The sequence below is a fragment of the Tachypleus tridentatus genome, chromosome 12, assembly GCF_004210375.1.
Source record: "Tachypleus tridentatus isolate NWPU-2018 chromosome 12, ASM421037v1, whole genome shotgun sequence".
NCBI classification, from domain to species: domain Eukaryota; kingdom Metazoa; phylum Arthropoda; class Merostomata; order Xiphosura; family Limulidae; genus Tachypleus; species Tachypleus tridentatus.
Window position 1 is genome coordinate 18935924 of NC_134836.1, and position 24530 is coordinate 18960453.

General features: G+C 34.6%; 1 protein-coding gene across 3 annotated transcripts in view; it reads left to right on the forward strand.

The window, feature by feature from the left end:
- Nucleotides 1-311: 311 nt before the first annotated feature.
- LOC143235067 (transmembrane protein 117-like) overlaps nt 312-24530 on the forward strand; it is a 154933-nt gene continuing 130714 nt past the window's right edge. For all 3 annotated transcript variants that reach the window (XM_076472843.1, XM_076472841.1, XM_076472842.1), the window contains exon 1: nt 312-610. The gene's annotated coding sequence lies outside the window, so the exon portion shown is untranslated. The remainder of the gene's footprint in view (nt 611-24530) is intronic.

Consider the following 24530-nt stretch of genomic DNA (forward strand, 5'->3'; position numbering starts at 1 on the left):
TTTTTCATCGACATTCATTCACAACTATCATGTTTCGACGTTTGTATAAGTTTGATTTTTGGTCAATTTCCGCTTTCACTTTTATGTGTATAATAATTAACTTTAAAGCTGTATTAATAACTGAAACAGAGATGAACTCGCAGCTCACATTTCTAACACCAATAAATAAATTGTAAGGAAAAAAACATATTTATTAACTTAGGGAGAAAGAAGGTGGAAGCTCTTTCGAAATCGCAGCGTTATGATAGTAGATCTATATTTTACTCTCAAACTATGTGTTTGAGAAAAATACCCACTAGAGGGCAGGAAAGTTTCTATTCGCCAGGTCTGAAAGTGGACGAGACAGTGATATGATACCAGCTAGTTAAGTATAGCTTGTGAATGGAAAAGTCAAGTCCTTTTGCTGTGTATTGAGATAAAATCTATCGAGGATTATTATCTCAGTAAAACAACCTACACATACTTCATTTGATCAGGGTACAGTGTGGTCTTGTTTGTCTTAATGAGTCGTGTACCGTCGAATATCTTCCTATGCATGGCATGACTCGGGGATGTTACACCACCGTTACCCGTCGGCGGCGCCTATGTCCAGGTCATCAAACGTTTTTTAGTAAGCTAATGTTTTATATGTGTTAATTGAGAGATGAGATTTATGAGAAATATTTCTTAGTGGAGAGAAAAGAAGGTTGATTCTATACCAAATATGAAAAGATGATTCGATTACATATATAATATACTTGTTCTTAAGCAGTTGGTTGTAGGTACAGTGAGTGCCCTTAAGTTTAGGCCTACAACTTATAGTACAACTAAGGAGCTCTCGATTCTCATGTTATTTCAGAACAGTAAAAAAAGTCGCATAAAATTAGCTTCTCATTTTTCCAGCTTATAAAAAGACGAAATTTTCAATTATGTAGCTGGTCAATTTAACACAAACTTATATTTGTCATACTGATAAGTAACCTGTATGTAAATATTGTTCACAACGCTATAAAATCATTAATACAAGAAAAATGCACGTTAAGATAACATTTGAACAGTGGTATTATTTGTGTTCGTACGAATAATGCAAGGTAAGAGAAACGTTTGGGAAGGTAAGATGAACTATCACTAATGGTAATACCACCTGTGATAGTTAAGATAAATTGGAATTGGTTTGATGGTTCTGCAGTAACAAAATTGGAGCGATAGTGGAGCTTTTATTAATAACAAAAATATTGGGGTAAGACGGAATACGATAAGATCAATAGCAGAAATTGTTGATGTTTGACTTGTATAGTGTTTCTGTTAGCAACAGAAGGTAAGATAAGGTTTAACTGATAGTACTGCTTGCGTTAGCATGTATAATTTGAGTAAGGTAAGATTTAACAACTTGAAATGTTTGTGTTATTAACATAAATCATTGAAGTCAGATACAGTTTAATTGGTGAAACTGCTTACGTTAGCACAAATTATATGTGTATGTTTGTTTGTTTTGGAATTTCGCACAAAGCTACTCGAGGGCTATCTGTGCTAGCCCTAAACTAAAATCATTTTAGTTTATTCCTCCCATCTGAGCTAATTCGGAATAATAACTCCTAGGAGCTTAATCGAATAAATACTGGACTCAAATCATCATTAACAATTCCTTAGATATACTCATGTATTGGGTCGAGCAAACTATTGAAAACCAAGTAGCGATAGAAAACAACTCATTACTGAATAAATTAAAACAGTTGGAAAGATTCAACTTTTATTGTAAGAGTCATTTTGTCAGTATATACAGTCATGTGAAAAAGTTAGGACACCCTATGAAAGCCTGTGTATTTTTGTAACATTTTTGGATATATTGATATTTAATCTCAATTTTAACAATACTGATAGATTATAGGAATGTAACTAAACAATTAAAACTGAAGAAAAGACTTTTCAAGATCTTCTTTAAATGTAATCCTACAAAAATGCATATTCTAACTGAGGAAAAAATTAGGACACCCCCACATTTATTCCCACTTAAAATGGCTCAACTCACACACAGGTGTATCACACCAGGTGCACATGATTAAAAGATTGTTACTCAGCATTTTGAATGAGGCTTGCCCTATTTAAACCTCAGACATTTAGTTTGGTGTGCTCCTGACTGTTGAAGTGAGAATGAGCACCATGGTGAGAGTAAAAGAGCTGTCTGAGGCCTTCAGAAAGAAAATTGTAGCAGCTTATGAGTCTGGTAAGGGATTTAAAAAGATCCCAAAATATTTTTAAATCAGCCATTCCACTGTCCTGAAAATAGTCAACAAGTGGAGGGCTTTCAAAACAACTGCCAACATGCCCAGGTCTGGTCGTCCAAGCAAGTTCACCCCGAGAGCAGATTGCAAGATGCTAAAAGAGGTCTCCAAACACCCTAACATGTCATCACGGGACCTACAGCAGGTTCTGGCTACTGTTGATATGAAAGTGCATACCTCTACAATCAGAAAGAGACTGCACAAGTTTGACTTGCATGGGAGGTGTGCAAGGAGGAAACCTTTGCTCTCTGAGAGAAACATCAAGGCCAGACTGAAGTTTGCCAGAGAGAAAGTAGACAAAGACCAGGACTTTTGGAATAATGTTCTTTGGACAAATGAGTCCAAAATTGAATTATTTGGACACCAGAACAGAGGACATATTTGACGTAAACTAAATACATCATTCCAGGAAAAGAACCTCATACCAACTGTGAAGCATGGAGGTGGAAGTGTCATGGTTTGGGGGCTGCTTTACTGCAGCAGGACCTGGACAACTCACAATCATAGAATCCATCATGAATTCTATTGTGTATCAGAGGGTGCTTGAGGATCATGTGAGACCATCTGTACGAAAATTAAAACTGAAGCGAAACTTGACCCTGCAACATGACAATGACCCAAAACATACCAGTAAATCCACAAAGGACTGGCTGAAAACTAAGGAATGGATAGTCCTGGAATGGCCAAGTCAAAGCCCAGATCTTAATCCCATTGAGATGCTGTGGGGTGACTTGAAACGGGCTGTACATGCAAGAAACCCCTCAAATATCTCACGGCTGAAAGAATTCTGCATTGAGGAGTGGGGCAAACTTTCTTCAGACTGATGTCAGAGACTGGTAGATGGCTACAAGAAGCGTCTCACTACAGTTATTTCAGCCAAAGAGGGTAACACTAGCTATTAGGGCGTAGGGTGTCCTAACTTTTCCTCAGTTAGAATATGCATTTTTGTAGAATTACATTTACAGAATATCTTGAAAAGTCTTTTCTTCAGTTTTAGTTATTTAGTTATATTCTTATAATCTCTGAGTATTGTTAAAATTGGAATTAAATATCTATATATCCAAAAATGTTACACAAATACACAGGCTTTCATAGGGTGTCCTAACTTTTTCACAAGACTGCAGATTCCAATTATTCTTGAACGTAACGAAACGGAATCAAACCATTTACATAAATAAGCGAGTTCAAAAATTCATCCTTTATTTCTTCATTATGGTGTGTCATCACCTATTTATCTGGTAAGTTTTAATAATATCCTAAATATTTTCACATGGGCCACAATGAGCATATTCAAATGCCTTAGCAATATTTGAGCCTCGTATCGTCAAATAAGCTTTGTAGAATTGCCAATAGACAATTTTCAGAAGATTTATGATTACTAAAACCAAATTTCGAATACTTAAGATTTCTGTGTTCCAGAGAAACACAATATTGTATAGTGTATCTTCAATTATACGAATGCAGACAAAATTGAAATAAGCCGATTAAGATCACTGCCCTTCGTACAGCCTTAGTAACGTGAATAATTTTAAGTAATCTACCAGGAATAGATACTGTTATTAACAGCTTAACAGATCAATATCATCCTATCCGGCAAATGAAGTTGTGGGACCCAGCATGGCCAGGTGGTTAAGGCACTGGACTCGTAATTTGAGGGTCGTGGGTTCGAATCCCCGTCGCACCAAACATGCTCGCTCTTTCAGCTGTGAGGGCGTTGTAATGTGATTGTCAACCCTACTATTGGTAAAAGAGTAGCCCAAGAATTGGCGGTGGATGGTGATGATTAGCTGCCTTCCCTCTAGTCTTACACTGCTAAATTAAGGACAGCTAACGCAGATAGCCCTCGTGTAGCTTTGCGCGAAATTCAAAGAACAAACAAACAATGAAGCTGTGGAGAGTGTCTTAATTAAAGGTGAAACAAAAATTATTTAGAATTAACTGTTTAAAAATGGTTATTTTATGGCTAAATGATAAAATAATCGTAGACTGAATTATTGTTTATGAATATTACATTGTCCAATTTCATTTTTGCTTCCATTATTTGTTTTTAAATTATAATACAACGAACTTCTGTGATTTTCCTCTGTCTTTTTAAATAAACAGATCCCGTTCGTGGATTTACCAGATTCAGATAGTTTCGAATGAAATAAATTTGCATGTATTATATTTCGTTGATGCTTGTTTATTAACAGCTTTCTCTCCTATCTGTAACTTGGTGCGTCGAATGTTGGGTCAGCGATGCGTGTACAAATTTACAATATTAATATCAGTGGTTCGATTCCCGTCGAAAGATAGTTGTATGTTTTAGAGCAAAGTCATATAAGGCTACCTGCTATGTCCAGAGTGGGTAATCGAACTCTTGATTTTAGCATTGTAAGTCACCTTACTGCTGCCCAACCGGGGGACTCTGAAAACAGAGCGCAGATGTGTCATTGTGTAGCTTTGTACCAAAACAGCAACGGCAACTCACTGGTGTAGGTCAAGATACAAATATAGAAGTTTTAAAACTGTTAAAAGTGTTAATAATTTCACTTGACCCTTGACAACCTTACAGGACGAATGTAAAATAATACCTTCTTTTAACACTTCACGTTTATCAAATTCTCATTTAAATAAATGTATAGATACTACATGAAAATAGATATTGTTTTTTTTAAATACTAGATTTAATTTGGCACAGTATGTAAGAGTCAAGTCGAAATTTTTTTTTTTTTTGAATACGAACGACACTCAGTCCAGAAATTCACAAAGAAAAGACACGTTCTAATAATTATACAGGCCTATCAATGTAACAAAGATCTAATTTAAGTCACTGGTCTCTCAAAACAAGAATAAGCTGAAGTTTGGAAACAACCGACAGACCATTATAGCACGGTTGACATATTGTTATTTTTCTTTACTTTCGATCGTAAGTTCTCAAAATTAATTAGTGAAAAAAGGATGATTTAACACACAAGTTAAATCCATGAACCATGTTGTGCTTGCTGAAATGTCTTGGTGTTTATTTAAAAAAATATCCTTTTATAATTTTATCGTCTTTAAAATTAGAGGAAAATGAATTATTTTGTAAGTATTTTACCAGAAATTTCATGTATAAGTAAACTTTAAGATAGGTAGTTTCAACTGTATAACTCTATTCTCATATGACGTCAATTTTCTCTCTCTTATTCAGAGTTCAGGTAGTTTTATTATTGTGAAAACATGCAACTAGACTGGTGGTATTTCACTTAAGGAAGGCTGCCTTATAGTTGTTCTTTGTTATAAACCACAAAACTCTAGAAAGGGCTATCTGTGCTCTGCCTATCACGGCATTTTTTAGGGTAAAACCTCTTTTCTTATATAATTAAATTTAATGTTTATAGTCATGTGAGGCAAAGAACAAGTTGTACTTTGTTAAAGTTAAAATAGCTGTAATAGATTCATCTGGAAACTGTTGATTAATTACGCTTTTAACATTTGGTAAAATCATCAAGGTTAATATTTATTGTGTTATTTCGCTCCGGGATAATAGATACGTAGTGCAACTGACAAAAAATCAAAGTGCCTTTCGAAAACCTACTCATTTCTAAATGATCTATGAAAACATTATGACGTAGTTTTAAAGCAACTTGAAATCTGTTGTTGTGACCCATTTGTTACATGGAAGTTGGTTTTTAAATGTATTGTTTTGTTTGTTTTTGAATTTCGCACAAAGCTACTCGAGGGCTATCTGTGCTAGCCGTCCCTAATTTAGCAGTATAAGACCAGAGGGAAGGCAGCTAGTCATCACCACCCACCGTCAACTCTTGGGCTACTCTTTTAGCAACGAATAGTGGGATTGACCGTACATTATAACGCCCCCACGGCTGAAAGGGCGAGCATGTTTGGCGCGACGGGGATGCGAACCCGCGACCCTCAGATTACAAGTCGCACGCCTTAACACGCTTGTCCATGCCGGGCCTTTTAAATGTTGGTCTTATATGATGAGCTTGTTAAAAATCAAGGGAAATGTTGACTTTGAGGACCCGGTAATACATCACGGAACATTTAGGTTAATTGAGCGAGCTTGTTCTGTTTTGTTTTACCTTTTTCTGACTTTCAAACTAAATACGACAGTCATGAATGGAAAGTAAAATATGAAAGTCAAAATCGAAGTTATTTTAATATTGATACTTGCACTGCTACTACTATGTAGAGTTACGAATATTTACTCTGTAATAGAGATTTATTTACAGACCATAGCAGGTGGACTTTCTTTTTATTTCCCTGCACTCGGATTTAGCGTTTGAGTGACATTGTTTTATCTGAGCGATATGTCGTGCCGTAAAAAAAACACACAAATCTACAGGTCATCTTATAACATATTTTATTCTCAGCGTAGCATGACCAAACCGCTGGTTGTCTAGGGAACTCTTCTGTAGGCTTGACAGCAATAGTTGTCGGAACACAATATTTATACACACACACACACACGTAAAGGATTTCATGGCGTCGAACGAAACCAAGTTTGTTCACCGTGAATATGACATGACAATGAGTTATAATAAGAAATTTGAACAGATTGTTTACTTTACAACAACAAACATAAACCTCACAGTATTGTAGATGTGACACGACAGTAAGTAGTAGTGAGAAATTGTGACATATTACTCCTATATAATAACACACATAAACCTCACGACGTTATGGATGTGACATAACAGTAAGATCTAAAACGAAATTTCATCATTTTGTTTGCTTTACATTAATGCAGATAAACCTCACGACATGGTGGATGTGACATGGCAGTAAGTTGTAATAAGAAATTCTAGCAGATTGTTCGGTTTACAGTATTAAACTTAAACTTCATGACATCAACTTCTCAAATTTCATCTACTATTAATGTAAACCTTCACAGATACTGAAAATTTGGATGGAGTAACTTGAAATAAACAGCAAATGAAGTCGTAAGTTCGTCATGTCCAAAGCACATTACTTTTTTGTGCTCGCTTTCCATAATACAGCTCCTGAACAAAAACGACGGTATCTCAGATTCCGTTTGAAGAAACTGAATGCACAGAATTACTTAAGTATAGTGTTGGGCGACTTAACTAGTAAGGATACTCGTTTTAACCTCAAGCTACTTGTAGTATATGACGGTTGAAGAGATATGATATAGAAGCAACATGTGAACATGTAAGTTGTGTTACTTTTCCAAATGGAAATCCGTTTTGGTTAAGTCACGAACTGTTGCTTAGCAGACTTGGACAGTTTATGCCACTGACCTGTGTGTTATAGATTTCTACCTGTTACAAGACGCCGCAGTTTGCTTATCACGACTTTTTAAATATTTCTTTTTTAATATACCTGGCTCTCTGAGTTGATCCATATTATTTTGTTCTCCATTGACATTACGTACAAGAAGTACGCTTATCCTTATGTGTGTTTCAGAATTGAACCCACCTTTATGGTATGAGTGTACGACTATTTTGCGTTTGGAAGGGGTGTTACATATTTTCCCCGAAACTATCAGTTTTCAGTGACATCACTATATATACGATCGCCAAACAATGTTAAATATGGTTCTTTTACATGCCGTTCCAACACGATTTTATATCTGTTGTAACTGTCAAATGGCTTGCATATTCAAAATCGTTTTAATGTAAAATACGCAACCCTTTGTGTTTGAACGTAATCACCATTCCACAGTTGAATGTACACCCATGTGATTGTACTTAACTGAAATTCTCGAATTGGTTTGTTATCCAACGTTTACGTAATGTACTTATCTGTCGCTTTATAGCCAGCTGTATACAGTCAACTCGTGCGCTATCTGTAAGTAGTGCTGCACTATGTTTATTACGTAGTAAAGGAAAATAGGAAAATTTTCGTGCCAAATGAAAATTAGTGACAATTGCAAATGGTAATTTGTAATAATATTTCTATATAGTTAACATATACGTTCTCAGTTTAAAGACAATAAAACGTTAAACTTAATGTTTCAGTCTATTATTACCCCGTTTTACTTTTTTATGCTGAAAATCACAATAATTTAATTTTTTAAAGCGTCTAAAATACTCCTTAAACTTCCTTAGAGCGTTGAATATTTTGTTCATTTGTCATAATTTTGCGAAAACATTTTATGAGGTCTTTCAAAATTCCACTAGAGGTCGATTATTACAATTTTCTGTAAATGTTTTGTGTATTTTAAGTTTGCAAAGACGTGTTATATGGTCTTCCTAAATCATCCTGGAGCGTTGAATATTATTAATCAATGTATCGCGGAGCTTTAAATGTGGTAATTTTACAAAATTTCCAAAATTCCTCTGAAGCGTTCAGTAATATTTTCAGTTTTTTTTTGTTTGTTGGGTAGCTTTCATATTCTATAAAGCAAACAACACTCACAATGATATGATTTAAAAAAATGAAATGTTTTAATATTTATTGCAGTCCTACTTCCAATATAATTAAAACTCCTATTAATAAAAATCATTACACAGATAACAATATCGAAAAAAAAATAAGATCCGAAAACTATGTTAAATGGAAAACCCTCGCCGTCCCTAATTTAGCAGTGTAAGACAAGAGGGAAGGCATCTTGTCATCATCACCCACCGACAACTCTTGGGCTACTCTTTTACCAACGAATAGAGAGATTGATCGATACATTATAACGCACCAACGGATGAAAGGGCGAGCTTGTGTGGTGTGACGAAGATTGGAACCCGCGACCCTCCGATTACGAGTCGAGTTCCTTAACCACCTGACCATGACGGGCCGATAATTTGTTATTTACGTAATAGTATTTTCTGTTACAGTTAAAACGTATTTTAAGGTATATCATATAATATAAAATATATTACTTTTTAACATGACCGTTTTACATTTAATATGGATATTAATCTGTTAATTAGAAGTATACTTGTGAAATATGCTTTTTAATAAAATAAGACTGGGCATAGTCTAGTGGTTAACGTATTAGACTGCGAATTAGAAGGCACAAAGTTCGAGCCACGATATTCTGTTTAATACATCCAGTGTCTTCAGCCGCGGATGGCATTATAACCATAACAGTCAGTTCCATTATATGATTTAGCGGTCTCTAACGGGTGTTGCCTCTGGTCAACAGCTTCAAATTATTGGATGGCTATGCTTGAACCTTAGTGTTTCCCACCTTCCATGTCCCGCACAAGGTGATTCTCAGATTGAAATACCATATACTATCTAGTAAAATACATATTTTGGGTAATAAGGTTATAGTTTTGCTTTATCTCATGTATAACAAATATACATTTTTTAATTACATGGAGCTTTGGCCGTTACACATTAATGAGCTGAAATAACATGAAAACTTGAAAGTACTTTAAAAACCCAGTTATATAATGGGCTAAAACAACATGAAAACTCAAAAAGTACTTTAAAAACCCAGCTATATGATTCGCTAAAACAACACGAAAACTCAAGTAATACTTAAAAAACCTAACTGTATGATGATCTAAATCAATATGAAAACTCGAACAATACATAAAAAACACTAACTGTATAACGGGCTAAAACAACATGAAAACTCGAAAGAACGTAAAAAACTCCAACCCTATAATGTTTTTCCTACTGGTTGTACTCCGCAGATAAGTGATGTCGTCTGGTGAATAGCACATAAAACTTAGTATTAATATGCACGCTGACGTAATCACGTCAGAAACAAATATCTTAAACGTTACCTTAAAAGAAGAACGTTATAAAAGAAATTGCCACAACATTTGAATATCTCATGAATATGTATGTATGCATATTTAGCCTATTAGTGATAATGTGCTTAGTAAGTTAAAAGATAATATAAAAGTTTGAAAGATATGGTCTTCCTTCGATTCCAGGTCCACTCTCCTGTCCACACCACCTACTTTGTTTTCTGTGCTTTGAAAAAAACTAATAAGTTTTAGGCATTTGTCAACGTAACACCGGAGGAAACCCGTTTCTTCCTGTAGGCTGAGGTTAATGGTTTGAGTCTCCAACAGTTACCCCCCCTTCAGTGGTACAGCGGTATGTCTGAAGACTCCGATCTCTAGAACTGGGTTTCGATACTCATGGTGGGCAGAGCACAGATAGCCCAGTTGTGCAGTTTTGTTCTTAATTCCAAACAAACAGACTTCCAAAATTTATACTGCAAGCTTGTATATATATATAATTTCATGATTTTGTACTCATTTTCTTCTGATATCTTTATAAATTATTTAACATTTTGTATTTGTTATTCGTAAGAGAGCATCTGCATATATAAAAGTTATCTTGCATGTTAATGTTCCTTAATTTCTTAAAATTATTTTTGTTTGTAATTAAGCACAAAGGTACACAAAAAGATAGTGGTGCTCTGCCCACCACAGGTATCGAAAGGCGGTTTTGAGCACTATGAGTCCGCAGACCGCTGTGCCACTGGGGATCAATCATTTTTGGAAAGATACTGTACAAAAACCAAGCAAAGTAGCTTCATTAATAAATCAAGAGATAGTTCAGGACCGTTAAAAACCAAAGGTTTAATTCTGTTCTTCTGATGAAACTAATTTACGAGAAGTTGTAGAAGGTAAATAAAAATGACAATTCACTTTGTTATTACGCTTAGATTAATGTGCAGAATTACAGGGCTATGTAGTCGTTACCACGTGTTTTGAAATTCTTCTCGTAATTTGAACGTTATTATATATATATGTTGATGATACATAGGTATAGAGGGTTTTGTATTCGTTACTATTAGAGCAACAGTGAGCAGTTTAGGACTTCTCATTGGGCTAATTGACAAACTGCTGTTGCCTAGTAACTAACTGAGTTTCCCATTATAGTTAACGAACGGATAAACTTTTTTCTTGTATTTTTTAGAACTAAAGGTCACTTGGAGCTATATCTTAGGATGATGTTGACAGAAAGAGTTTCATTGAAAGATACTTCTACAGATTTAAGACTGGTTTATTTAACCAATCAACTTCAGATCTTATCACATATTTATGTAACAGTTTCATTTAGAGGAAATTTTTAATCCTCGAAATAAACTTTTAGAAAGCTAGTTTTCTTATTCATAGTGTGATGATTTGGGAGTTTTTACAGGGGGTTTAGCACGTACTGTAACATGGGAAAGAGCGAAGTAAACGGTTCTGATCTGGTACTTTGGACACTCCACAACACGAACAGATCACAAGAGATTGTATTTAGTTGCACTCTTTTTGCAAGATGCCAACTGAGCAAATTAAACTGATGTTACAAATATCGACATGCTATCCATTGTAACTAGTCATATATTAAAGACTGAACCTACGAATAATATTACGCGTGATTGACCGTAAGGGGTAACACAAAAAGAACCATTTCCAGTATCATTTGACAGAAATTAAAAGCAACAAATGAAATTAAAGGATTTATGTACACTACTAAACATCTAGATAGCAGTACACCAGAAGTTTAAATTGCAACAGCCAATGAAATGCTGATATCGTTGAACAGAAAGTGATATCCGTTATGAACTGACATGCCAATATTAAGACGACTACTAAAGGACATTACAACTGTACAGTTGTTGTTTGATATTAAGCACAAAGCCACACAAAGGACTATTCAGTCTTCCCGTCACGGGTATCGAAAGCCGGTTTCTAGAAGTACAAGTCCGCTGTGTTTCTGAGGAGCATAACTTGACAGAGTATGGTGGAAGGTGTCACAACACGTGATTTAAATTATGGTTTAATAAGACCTGTAAACGCAAAAAAATAGTTTATTTTGTGGTTTTACCCGTGTGAACACCGCAATTATTATTTACAATAGCCTGACAGTTGCTGGTGAACGTGACCACAGATATGGTGTTCGTTATTACTTGATAGACCTGAGTACAGTTCATAGTGATCGTAATGGCTTGACGAATACCAGAACTCACCAAACCGGCTGGAATACGACAGACAGGCGCTACGTATATTATCCATTTCACGAACAATAACTGTGAACAAGATAAACTAAGTAAATGTAATTATTGTAACTTTTACCAACATAAATTAGACTAAGGACTGATAACAGAAAACGATGAAACTCTATTCATTATTATTTGTTTGTTTTGAATTTCGCGCAAAGCTATACGAGGGTTATCTGCGCTAGCCGTCCCTAATTTAGCAGTGTAAGGCTATAGGGAAGGCAGCTAGTCATCACCACTCACCGCCAACTCTTTGGCTACTCTTTTACCAACGAATAGTGGGACTGACCAAACATTATAACGCTCCCATGACTGAAAGGGCAAGCACGTTTGGTGTGACGAGGATTCGAACCCGCGACCCTCAGATTACAAGTCGAATGCCTTAAACAACTGGTCATACCGGGCCTTATTCATTATTACTGACACATGTTGATGAATGTGAACGTAACATTTAGGTAAACATGAATACACATGATAATGTTGAGGGAGTTAAAACTATCGTATATATGTTAAATTTACAGGATAAAATACTTGTCTTACGAATAAAGCTGTATCCCTACTTCGTAAAAAGAACCAGAATTACTATATATGTTGCATAAAAAAACAATAACAAAAAACAGTGGCACAACGGTATGTCTGCGAACAATCAGTTTTTCGATATTCGTGGTGGGCACAGCACGGATAACACATTCTGTATCTTTGTGCTTAACTACAAACAAATAAAAATGTATACTATCTCATTTCTAATAACGGAATGCATTCAGCAAGATTTACTAAAACGCATTTTAAAAAGTATATATTTTTATGTATCTAAAATTCCTACAAGAATTTCAACTGGTTACTCTTAAACACAGACGTGATTTTTAGGAACAGATAATTGTGATTTTTATTGTCATGTTTCGCATTATGTATTGTAGATATTATTTACAGAGATAATGTTCCAAAGTTTAGCGTCAATATGTATATATATATACATTCTGAGTATAATAGTGTTAAGTATTCAGTGATATATGTTTATATTTATATTTATGGTCAAGCTAGAAAGACTACTTGTCGATATCCCTACTTTTGAACTTCTGACACCTCCCCCCCAAAAAAAAAACCAAAAGCAGCTACTCGATCAGCACTATCCTACCAGCCATCATTAAGCTAAAGTCATTACCGCCATTCTTTTTGTAACATACAGATACTTTAAAGTACCGAAAGTGTTTTGTGGTACCGCACAAATTCGAACCTGGTTCGCCAGCTCCGAAATCCAGAAATCTTCCATGTGATCAGTCTATGCCCAAGTTTCCTCTAACCTAAAATTACCGGTGGGGATCAATAAAATCCCATTGAATTTTAAACATGATTTTGTTGGTCACTAATAACGTATGTGCTTTTCTGTAAGACAGAGCAAACAAATACCGTAAATATTGTAATAAATTTACATAATTACTACAGATGGCTTCCTGTAAATTTTGCATTAAATGAAATGGCAAGGTGGACCTTACTACATCTGTGGACTTACAACGCTAGAAACTGAGTTTCGATACTCGTGGTGGGCACACCACAGATAGCCCATTGTGTAGCTTTGTGGTTAAAAATACAGTAAACAACAATTTTCCTATTGCTTAACTTCTAAGAAACACAATCTGAGAATCGCAGTTTTGTATTCACGTCCCCCAAATATACTTGTCTCTTCAGCCGTAGGAGCATTATAATGTGACGGTCAATCCTACTATTCGATTGTAAAACAGAGAGTTGGAGACGGGCGGTAATCACTAGTCGCCTTCTTTCTAGTCTTTCACTATTAAATTAGGGACGGCTAGCGCAGATAATTCTCGTGTGGCTTTGCGAGAATTCAAACCAAAACAACCCCGAAACGCCAAATTGTTGAAGTAATGGTTTTATAATGCTTGTCGAAGTAAAAGAAAACAAACAAACAAAACTATTCAATACGGGAACCCAATCCGTAATGAATTATATATAAATGAGTGAGTATCTGCATATTTGAGATTCGTGTGTAGAAGTACATAACTGAAGTTCTAACTTAAAAACAACATTGTTCGCTCCTCTACATAAAGCTTTCTCTATCCATACCAGCCGTTCTTACGCATATAATTTTCTCTACAAGTGGGATTTTTCGTCATCACGGATTATTGGTCATGAAAATCGATTGAGATGATAGATACTGATGATACCACTAGAGATGATTTGGTACGACTTAAAAAATGACGTCATGTAATTTTCAAATTAGCAAAGTACCAAGCCCGGCATTGTCGGGTGGTTAGGGCGCTTGACGGGCAATGTGAAGGTCGCAGGTTCAAATCCCCTGTACCACCAAACATGCTCTCCTTTCAACCTAATGGTGTTAGAATGCGACTGTCAATTCCTCAATTCGTTGGTAAAAGAGTAGCCCAAGAGTTGGCGATGGGTGGTGATGATTAGCTGCCTTCCCTCTAGCTTTACAATAGTAAATTAGGGACGGCTAGCGCAGATAATCCTGGTGTAGCTTTGCGAGAAATTCAAAACCAAACAAACGAATTAGAAAAGTGCCTAAACATTTATCTTAGATCAAAATAACAAAACCGTATTTTACAGCTTATATCTCAGTAAGTTTACTAAGCAAGGTACAGAATATATTTTACATTCTATAATCAGTAATATAGTTCTATTGATGCACATGTGTAAACCAATATTTTATAAGATCAAACTCTAAATGTAACATAACCTTCTAATAACAGATTCCATTTAAATAACAAGTTATACTTGTTATTCTAGTATGTATTTTATATGGTTTGTTAATAATAAGTGACTATTTTATTGATAGATTGAGTTTCGGTACGAATACACCAGATCACAATAATTTTCCTCTTATAATAGATGGCCCGGCATGGCCAAGCATGTTAAGGCGTGCGACTCGTAATCTGAGAGTCGCGGGTTCGCATCCCCGTCACGCGAAACATGCTCGCCCTTTCAGCCGTGGGGGCGTTATAATGTACGGTTAATCCCACTATTCGTTGATAAAAGAGTAGCCCAAGAGTTGGCGGTGGGCGGTGATGACTAGCTGCCTTCCCTCTAGTCTTACACTGCTAAATTAGGGACGGCTAGCTCAGATTACCCTGGAGTAGCGTTGTGCAAAATTGAAAACAAACTTATAATAGATAGGCTTCCACAGGATCTGCGAAGGAGTTCTGGTTCAAGAATAAATAAGAACAAAGTTGGGAGTAATAAATATTCGTGTTTCTTGCTTTCGAAGTTATATATCATCTTGTGGTGTAACCTACAAAGTGCAAGATTCTTCTCCTGATTCATGATATGCGCACGTTTTACTGATATTACGATAGTATGAATTGCAACTTTAAGCGTCCCTTATGTGATGTTATTCTAGTATCTATTGACTGGCGAGTGGTTAAAACAGGTGACCTTTCCAGGTCTTCGCCCACCCACCCCCCTCCTCCCACCGTTTTTAGGAAATTATTTTCTCCTGCTTTTGACCATAATCAATGATTTATATACTATTACAACATACAGCAGGCTCTCTTCTAAGTTCGTAAGGCTTTTTCTTCGATACCGATCTTCAATACTTGTACATAAGTTTAAGTGAAATGTATATAAAGTATATTTTGAGTACATTTTGAGGGTTTTTAAAATGATAAAAATTGAAATATCTTTTGTCTTTTTTTAGTGAGGAATGATAAAGTTAAATTCTTTTTCATTAGTAAAAGTTAGAAGTTTTTTTCTGAATATTATCACTTGCGTTGCCAAAGATTCAGATATCTTTGTTCTGTATTTTGTATATGTAACCAAATAACTAAATCTATCTAACGGTATTTCTAATCTTGAGCTATCGACTGGTGAGAAGGCTGCCAATCTGTTTCTTTGTTGTTGTTTTTTAATTTCACGCAAAGCTACACGAATGCTTTCTGCGCTAGCCGTCCCTAATTTAGCAATGTAAGACCAGAGGGAAGGTAGCTAATCTTTAACACCCGCCGCCGAATAGTGGATTGACTGTAACATTATAACGTCCTCACGGCTGTAATGTTCGTGTGATGGAGACTCGAATCCGTCACCCTCAGATTACGAGTCGAACGCCTTAACCACTTGGCCATGCTGCCAGTCAGCAGCACCCTATCATTCACTACCCACGTTTAAGGGCTAACTCTCACTATTATAACGCACCTAAAGTTCAAGAAATATTTTGTGGTATTGTATGGATTCGAACCCTACTCACCAGCTCCAGAAAGCCAGAGTTCTATCACAGGATTAAGTAACAAAAGTTTGCTTTATTGACATTTACTTAAGTTTTTTTTAATCACTTAAAAGCAAACTTAAGAAGAATCGAGTCCCAGAGAAAAGAACGTTGTAGGTATCTTTGTAGTGTAAATGATGCAACTGATAGAGTGGCGTATTAAATATAACTTGTTGTTCCGTAAAGGAATGTGCATGAAAAGCTGAAAAATGGCATTATAATTCATGAAAAAGTAAAAAAAAAAAAACAGAAAAGAACGAACAAAAAAAAAGTATAACATCTGTTACAAGTCAGGACATGTTACAAAAATCACGTGCTAGATAAGAAAAGCATCTTGTGGTGGATTGCTTTCTTTTTTTTTTTCTAAATGGGAGGATCTAGTAGGAGGGGATTATTTTTTCTAGATTATTTCTGTAGTTTTACTAACATAAATATGAATTCTGAATGCAAAAATTGTAAAAATAGTCTAAAGTTATATAAAAGTGAACGCATCTTTGTTAATAGGCTACTCTAAACACCGAGAGCTCATCTCTGAGAAATTTGTAATTTAATGAAGCGAGCTTTTATCTCTGTTGAGAAAAGTATTTCAGGATTTACTGAGTTTGAGGCAGTACTTAAGGAAACACTAATAATTATTTTTTTTCGAAGCAATGATTTATGTCGGAAAGAGCCATACGTTGTTAATTGCAGCAAATTTCTGAAGAAGAATTATAAACTAGAATATTAGTACGTATTAAATAGGCGCTATCATTTTTATGTATTTGCATTTCAAGGTTTTTGAAATAGTCTTTTCATTCCTGCCCCTTGACGATATGAACTTATGAGCTAAGCCTTTTACGAGTTATCCATGATTTGGAGTTATTAAATGTATGTTATAGTGACACAGTGCCAGAAAGTGCAGAGAGTCTGATGATGAAGCAAATATTCTAACTGGTTTACAGAATATAAAGTTTTGAGGTTTTTTTAAAAACTTCTAAATGAGCAACATTAAAAATGTTAATAGTGTTGAAGAACCAGCATATTTTTACCAGTTTTTATCGTGTTTGTGAATCCAAATAATTCACCAGTAATGTAATTTGAAACGTTCCACTTGTATAATTATTTTCCAGTATATTAAATAATCAACATAAGAAGAAAGGCAAAAAATAGGTTCTTTTCAGAGTGGACATAAAATTTTAGTGGTTTTGAGATGGTAACGAGCTTATACAAAATAATCTTGATAACCAAGTGAAAGTATAAGAGCCTTAGGAAAATCGGCTCTTTATAGTGAAAGTAATATGTGAATGCAAATATTTTGAGCTGTCCAGACTTTGTAGTTTAAGCACTTAAGAGAAGATGATGTTAAGTTTAATTCCCAAGTCTTGAGATTCATCATGACTTGAACAGAAAATTTGTTTCTTTATAAAATTGATTTCTTGTTTCTTGGCATCACGATATTTATAATCTTATAAACTACGTATCATAAGTTCGATAGATATTTTTGTACTGCAATTTTCGATATCAGGAGATCTCTTAGCTTTTAGATAAGTGGATTTACTAGTGAAAGACAGACTGTATTAAATGCCAAATGTGTCCAAACATAGTAAAAATTAACAGACTAAGTCAGACATAATGTCAAGGATTAAAATTGAAGGCTTGTTTAAAAATAGCTTTCCCAAAAATATGTAGTAGTGTTATGTATAAATAAAATAAATTCATATACAAATTCATAAACTCTCCTAAATATTTTACAGTTTACCCACAATTGCATAAAGAAAGGATGCCTTTTAAATTCACCAACGCTTGCAACAACAGTCCAACTTACTCATTAGTCAAACACTTAACCAAAAGTTTGTTATATATACAAGACTCACACAAGTACATCGCAAAGAACTCTGAAAAACATCAACCTCAAAGACAAGTAGATGGTAGCATTTGATGTAAAAAGCTTGTTCATGAGATTAACTGGGGCTCTAGATGTTTTATTTAAAAAAAAAGTGAGGAGGCAAGCACACCTTCAGCAGAAAAGTCATTATCCTATTAAAATCATGTCTTAATAACTCCTATTTTCGATTCTACAATGAATATCACTAACAGAATCACGGACCTCGCATGCGAAGTCCTCTATCACCTCTCATCTGTAATATTTTCATTGATGACTTTGAAAACAATTTGTTCATCTAGATACTACTAAAACCATATTTCTACATATGCTCTGCGATGACATTTTCACTGTTACAACAAAAAATAACTGTTGATTAAGAAAATTCCGTGACTCATTTAACTCCATTGATTCTTCCATACAAGTCCCTTATAAAGCCTAAAGTGATACTAAAATTGCCTTTCTAGATATTTTAACCACAAGAATTCCAGATGACAAAATTGAAACAGAAATTTATCGAAAACCAGATAAAACTATGATTGCCACAAAAAATTGGTGTTTACAAAACATGAATTTTGGCGCATACTCGAACCTGCTCAAACCAAAAAAGGAAATCATCTACGTAAAAATCGTTGTTTTGTCACGAGGATTTGATACAGATTTAATTAACAAGTTGTTACACAAAATCAAAAACTAATTAGATAAACAAAGCCAAGAATATAATGTGGGAAAAAACAGTAGAATATACATGCGTATCTTATTACCCGGAATTCTTAAGTGGAATAGGTACATTATTGAACAACAACCAAATCAGAACAATTTTCAGATCTAGTGGACAACTTTCAAGTTAACTAAATAAAGGGAATTACCTTATCAACAGTTTCCAGAAACATGGAATATATTGATCCAGTTATCATGGTACAAAGTATGCATAGGTCAAACTAAACAATCATTGAATATAAGAATAAAAGGACATGAGATCACTGCTGTTTGGAAATAGAAACATCAGTCGTCATCTTTCAGGTATAGCAAAGTGACCACATAAGCAAATTCACAGAAACAAAATTAATTGCAGAACCTAAATATTTTCACCAAAGAAATATTAAGAGAACCTATTGAAATACACAAGAATGTAGACGAACTCGTAAATATTGATATAAATTTACAACTACACTCATTGTGGAAGACATTTTTCAACGAAATATGTATCAAGAAATCAAACTGAGAAAACAACACTCCCGAGATGTTGCTGTATACAAGTACAGTATACTCTTGGAAATGACGTACGTGGTACGTCGAGAATAGTCATCTTCATATCTTCCAAATTTGTGTTTGTTTTTCATCACATAAGTTGTGTTTACAAAGCTGTTACTCTTTGCAACAATAATTTTATCTGATTAAATGCCTATATGTATTAAGATATTTTCGAAAGGAAGATCATGGATAAGTAGTGACATAATCAAAGAATAATCTTTCCATAAAAGTCAGTCATTATAAAATATTATATTAGTAACAGGTTTTCTAAGAAAATTTTAAACATGCCAGAATGACCAACTGACATTTATCTGAAATCTCCTACGACAATATTCAAACCACCGTTTCCTTGACAACGAAATCAATTTTCAGTCCAGTCGCCATCTACTTACTGTTTACTAAGTTAGGACTAGTAAGTACCGGTTTTATAGTAGGGAAAGTTGGCATGGAAGAAGGAAAACATTTCATTACGCAGCAGTTTCCACCACAAACCCAGCATCTAAATCCATCCTTTTGCTAAGCAGCTTTAACTCAGGTGTATTTGTTATAGTTTCAAAAATTTGCGTTCCTCTTGTAGAAAAGATGATTTAAGTTGCGATGGCCAATATGAGTTCACACAGAGATGAATAAATCTCGTCGATCATTTTCCTTTTCATATGTTTTCTAATTGATTTTAAAGAAAAGGTTTTTAAATACGATCGTAGGAAAAGTAAAAAGAAACAAAAAAACTTCAAATATTACTCTGAAGCCCACCAACGTTTATCACCTATGTTGTTACGTATGTAAATTACGGAAGAACTTTTCTCTACGTTAAAATAATTTTATTTGTGAATTGATAATTTTAGTCCATTAGGTATTAAGATGCACAAATGACATCTGTTGAGAATGGTTAAATGGTTTTTACTTCTCGATAGCTTATTGCTCGTATTTTTTAATTGCTTAAGAATATTTACAACACACCAGCTGTATCGAGTTTTGGCTCGGCATGGCCAGGTGTTTAGGGCTCTTGACTCGTAATTTGATGGTCGCGGATTCGAATCCCCGTCACACCAGAGATGATCACCATTTCAGTCGTGGGGGCGTTATTATGTGTCGGCCAATCCTACTATTCGTGGGTAAAAGAGTAGCCCAAGACTGGGCGTGGGTTGTAATGACTAATTGCATTCCCTCTAGTCTTACACTGCTAAATTAGGGGCGGCTAGTGCAGAGAGCTCTCGTTGAGCTTTGGTCAAAATTAAAAAAAAAACAAAGAAACAAACCATATCGAGTTGATATGTTTAAGACTTGTGGTAAATTAATATTATTTACATATTATTATTATATATTTTATATCAATTATTTCTGAATAAAAGTACTTTAACCTGGAGATGCTTCTGTCTATAATTCTACATATTAACTTACCTACGTTAAGAGTTTTAAACAGCACATTTGTTGTTACACTGAAACGTCGTTCTATCATATTGCAATATTAATTTCATTGTTTGCTGGAGATTTGTCTTCTTTATAGTTTTCATATAAAGAGGCTTAACTTATACAGCTTAAGTTATTCAAGGTTTGAATAATTTTTATATTTTTTCATGTTAATTGTTTGTTAACCGAGACAAAATTATAAAATATTTGATCCCTTTTTAATGTGAATAAGATTCAATTATAAAACCGCTGTTTGTCAAATTTTGTAGTGATGTGTAACGGCTTCATGTAGCGGTTCTATATAGATCCGCGCTGTCACAGAATGAACATGGCATATACATGTACACATATACACACGTGTGGTTTCACTTTAATATAATAACATTTACGAACATATCATAGTTTGTACTATCATGTTTTCTTACCTTTAACAGGATAAAACATGAAATTTATATACATTTTCTCGCAGTTTAACAGAAGAAAATTCAACTTTAAGAGCATGAAAGTTGACACATACATACATGTGTTTGTAACAACATTCTTTGTTACATTTTAATGTAATAAAACTTAAAATTTATTTACATATGTTTATAATAACTTCATTGCTTATAGTTTCACAGGATAAAGTATTCCATATCAATATCAGTCATTTAGCTTTTTTTTTGTTCCGAATTACAGTTGATGTATATACAACTTAATCCATGGTTATGCAGCAGATGTCTTCAGGATATCCATAACTTAAACTGATTCCCTATCTTTGTGAACTTCAAAACTATGAATCCCAAGTTGCAATAAGTTTAAAATGTTGGTAGAGTCTTAGAAAACTGACATTTATTTTATAAAGTAACTTATAAATCATTTTAATTCATTTCAGAATTGAAACTTATTCCACTTTTACGTGCCCATTTTCCGTTATTTAGTAACGTGTGTGTGAGTTGTTTTTTAGCAAAGCCACATTGGGCTATCTGCTGAACATCCCGAGGGGAGTGAGCTCGTAAAGGGTGGTGACAATGAGAGTTAATCTCACATTAGTATCTATGGGCACTGCGACCTTCAATTCCTAACACTTGACTATGCGTAACAGTTTGAGTGTGCTATACTTGTCAGCAAAACGAATCATGCTAGCATGTCACAATGAAATGATGCCAATGGTTCATGATGACTTGAGATATAATTTATCATAAAATATTTGTAAACAACATGTGTCTTTAAAATCTTAAATAGAAGGGTAACTGTTTCGAAAAGAAGAAAAGCATAGTTTTTAATTTTCTATTTTCTGTGGGTGGTTATTTGTTTTTCAAATTTTTGCGCAAACTTATTTAACGACTCTCTGCGCTCGCCATTTTTAAGTTGATCTGGTAAATTAAAGGGAAGACGGCTGGTCAATTGCACCAATTGCCATATCTTAGGCTACTCTTGTTTGATCGAATAGTGAGATTGACCGTCATCCTTATAATGCATCTAAGGACCTAAGTTGCGTAGCGCGACATTTTCATTTTTTTCGGAACTCTAAGTGTTGGCTTTTCTGTTTTGATCTACTGATTGATACTTTCTAAAGTTATTACAAATGGAATAGAACTATGAGCAGTAAACATAAACTCTTTACGTTTAGTGATGTGGTATTTCCGAACTCGGATCACGAAGTGTACATCTTCGTGGCCTTCTATCCATAATGACAAAATTTCAATGTATACCCTTCGGAGGAGGAAGCGTAATGAAAGAGACAAGATACGGTGATAAGGCACAAATAAGGTAATAACGTTATTCACAACTTTCGAAATAACGGCAGACCACCTTAAACACTGAGCAACTTGAATCGATGTCATATGAGCGTGGCTGGTGCTGACCCGTAGGGGGGGGGGATGAAGCGGTGATTACAAGAAATAAAAGTGCATTTAATTTCAGATAAAATTATGCATTACACTGAACCAGACTTTTGGTACCTGTGGATACACGCTTGAATTTTCTAATAACATACAGCAATCGGTGTTTGGTAGCAATGTGTTGTATTATGTCAGCTTTGATTCTGAGTCATTGTTTACAACTATGACTTTACTACCTTTAGAAAAAAAATACAGTTGGATGCTGATTAAACTTTTAATACACCAACTCTGAAAACTTGAGTATTTATTGCCAAACCAGTATTTTCAAAATTGACGAATTTTGCAACTAAGAAATCGCATTTTCGGATTAACGACAAGTTTTTATCAAGAGATTAGTGCAGTTTGCATGGATCCCAGATTGGCGCCATCTTTGGACAATGTTTCTGTGTTATCATGAAAAGCACTATTTGAAAAACTGTCCAGAGCCGTTTAAACCGTTTATACGGTATACAGAACCAATATGTCGTGGCTCGAATCCCCGTCGCACCAAACATGCTCGCCCTTTCAGCCGTTGGACGTTATTATGTTACGATCAATCCCGCTATTTGTTGGTAAAAGAGTAGCCCAAGAGTTGGCGGTTGGTGATTATGTTTTTTTTTATAAACTTCCCATTAAGTTTCTCATTTTCTTTAGCACGTGAACAGTAAACGTAAGAATATAAAACTGAACATTAACAATGTTATAACTTGTTTATAATTGTGATGGTCACTTCTAACATTAAACTTACCATGTAACAAGAACAAAAGGTGTACTGATTTTTATTTCAACTTCGTAAGATTCGTACTAAATTTTAAAGAAATCTTTCTTTAACTCATACATCATCATGTCTACAAGCAGGAAAATGCTTAGGAAGTTTAGCACAGATAATTTAATATTATTAAATAATTCTTATAAAAAAATTGTTTTCCATGTATTCTGTTGACAAAATGCTTATTAGTTATGTGAATGAGCTGAGTTTTGATAAATCATCTTCATATGAAGTTCCTAAATATCTTTGATATATAATTTTGCCACATACTGGTAAATATTCATTGAACATCAAAAATCAATTAACAAAAATACTTTGTAGGTTGCTCCCCAGTGGCTCAGCGGTATGTCTGCGGACTTATAATGCTAAAAACCGGGTTTCAATACCCGTGGTGGGCAGAGTACAGATAGCCCATTGAATAGCTTGGTAGGTAATATCCTCAGATCTATCTGAGATGTGTTTTTAAGCCTAATTATTAACTACAAAATAATTTTAAGCTTAAGGCTCGTATTTCTACATCAAGTCCATTCAAATTACGATAAGCATAGCTTTCTAGAAAAATAGCTTCCCCAAACAAAAACGGAGACGAGAATCATTTAGATTCATGTACAAATGACTTTTTTTTTAGAATTAATAAGTCTAAAAGTGGCGAAACTATTTTTTTAAATTCACATTATCTTTATTCATACGTGAAATTCTAAGAATTATCTTTACTTCATGTGACGATCATCAAATACCCATTCATCTAACTTTAAACCTTCGCGTCTCCACGTTGTAACTGTAGGTTGATTAATCGAACTTTTTGCTGTCATACGTATACTCTAAATGTTGATTCAATTCTTCTGACTTTAAACTGTCACACGTGTATGTTGTAACTATTACTTCCATTCATCGCACTTCAAGTTGTAACTGCAGGTTCAGTTCATCTAACTTTACACTGTCACTTGTGTATGTTGTAACTGCAGGTTCAGTTAATCT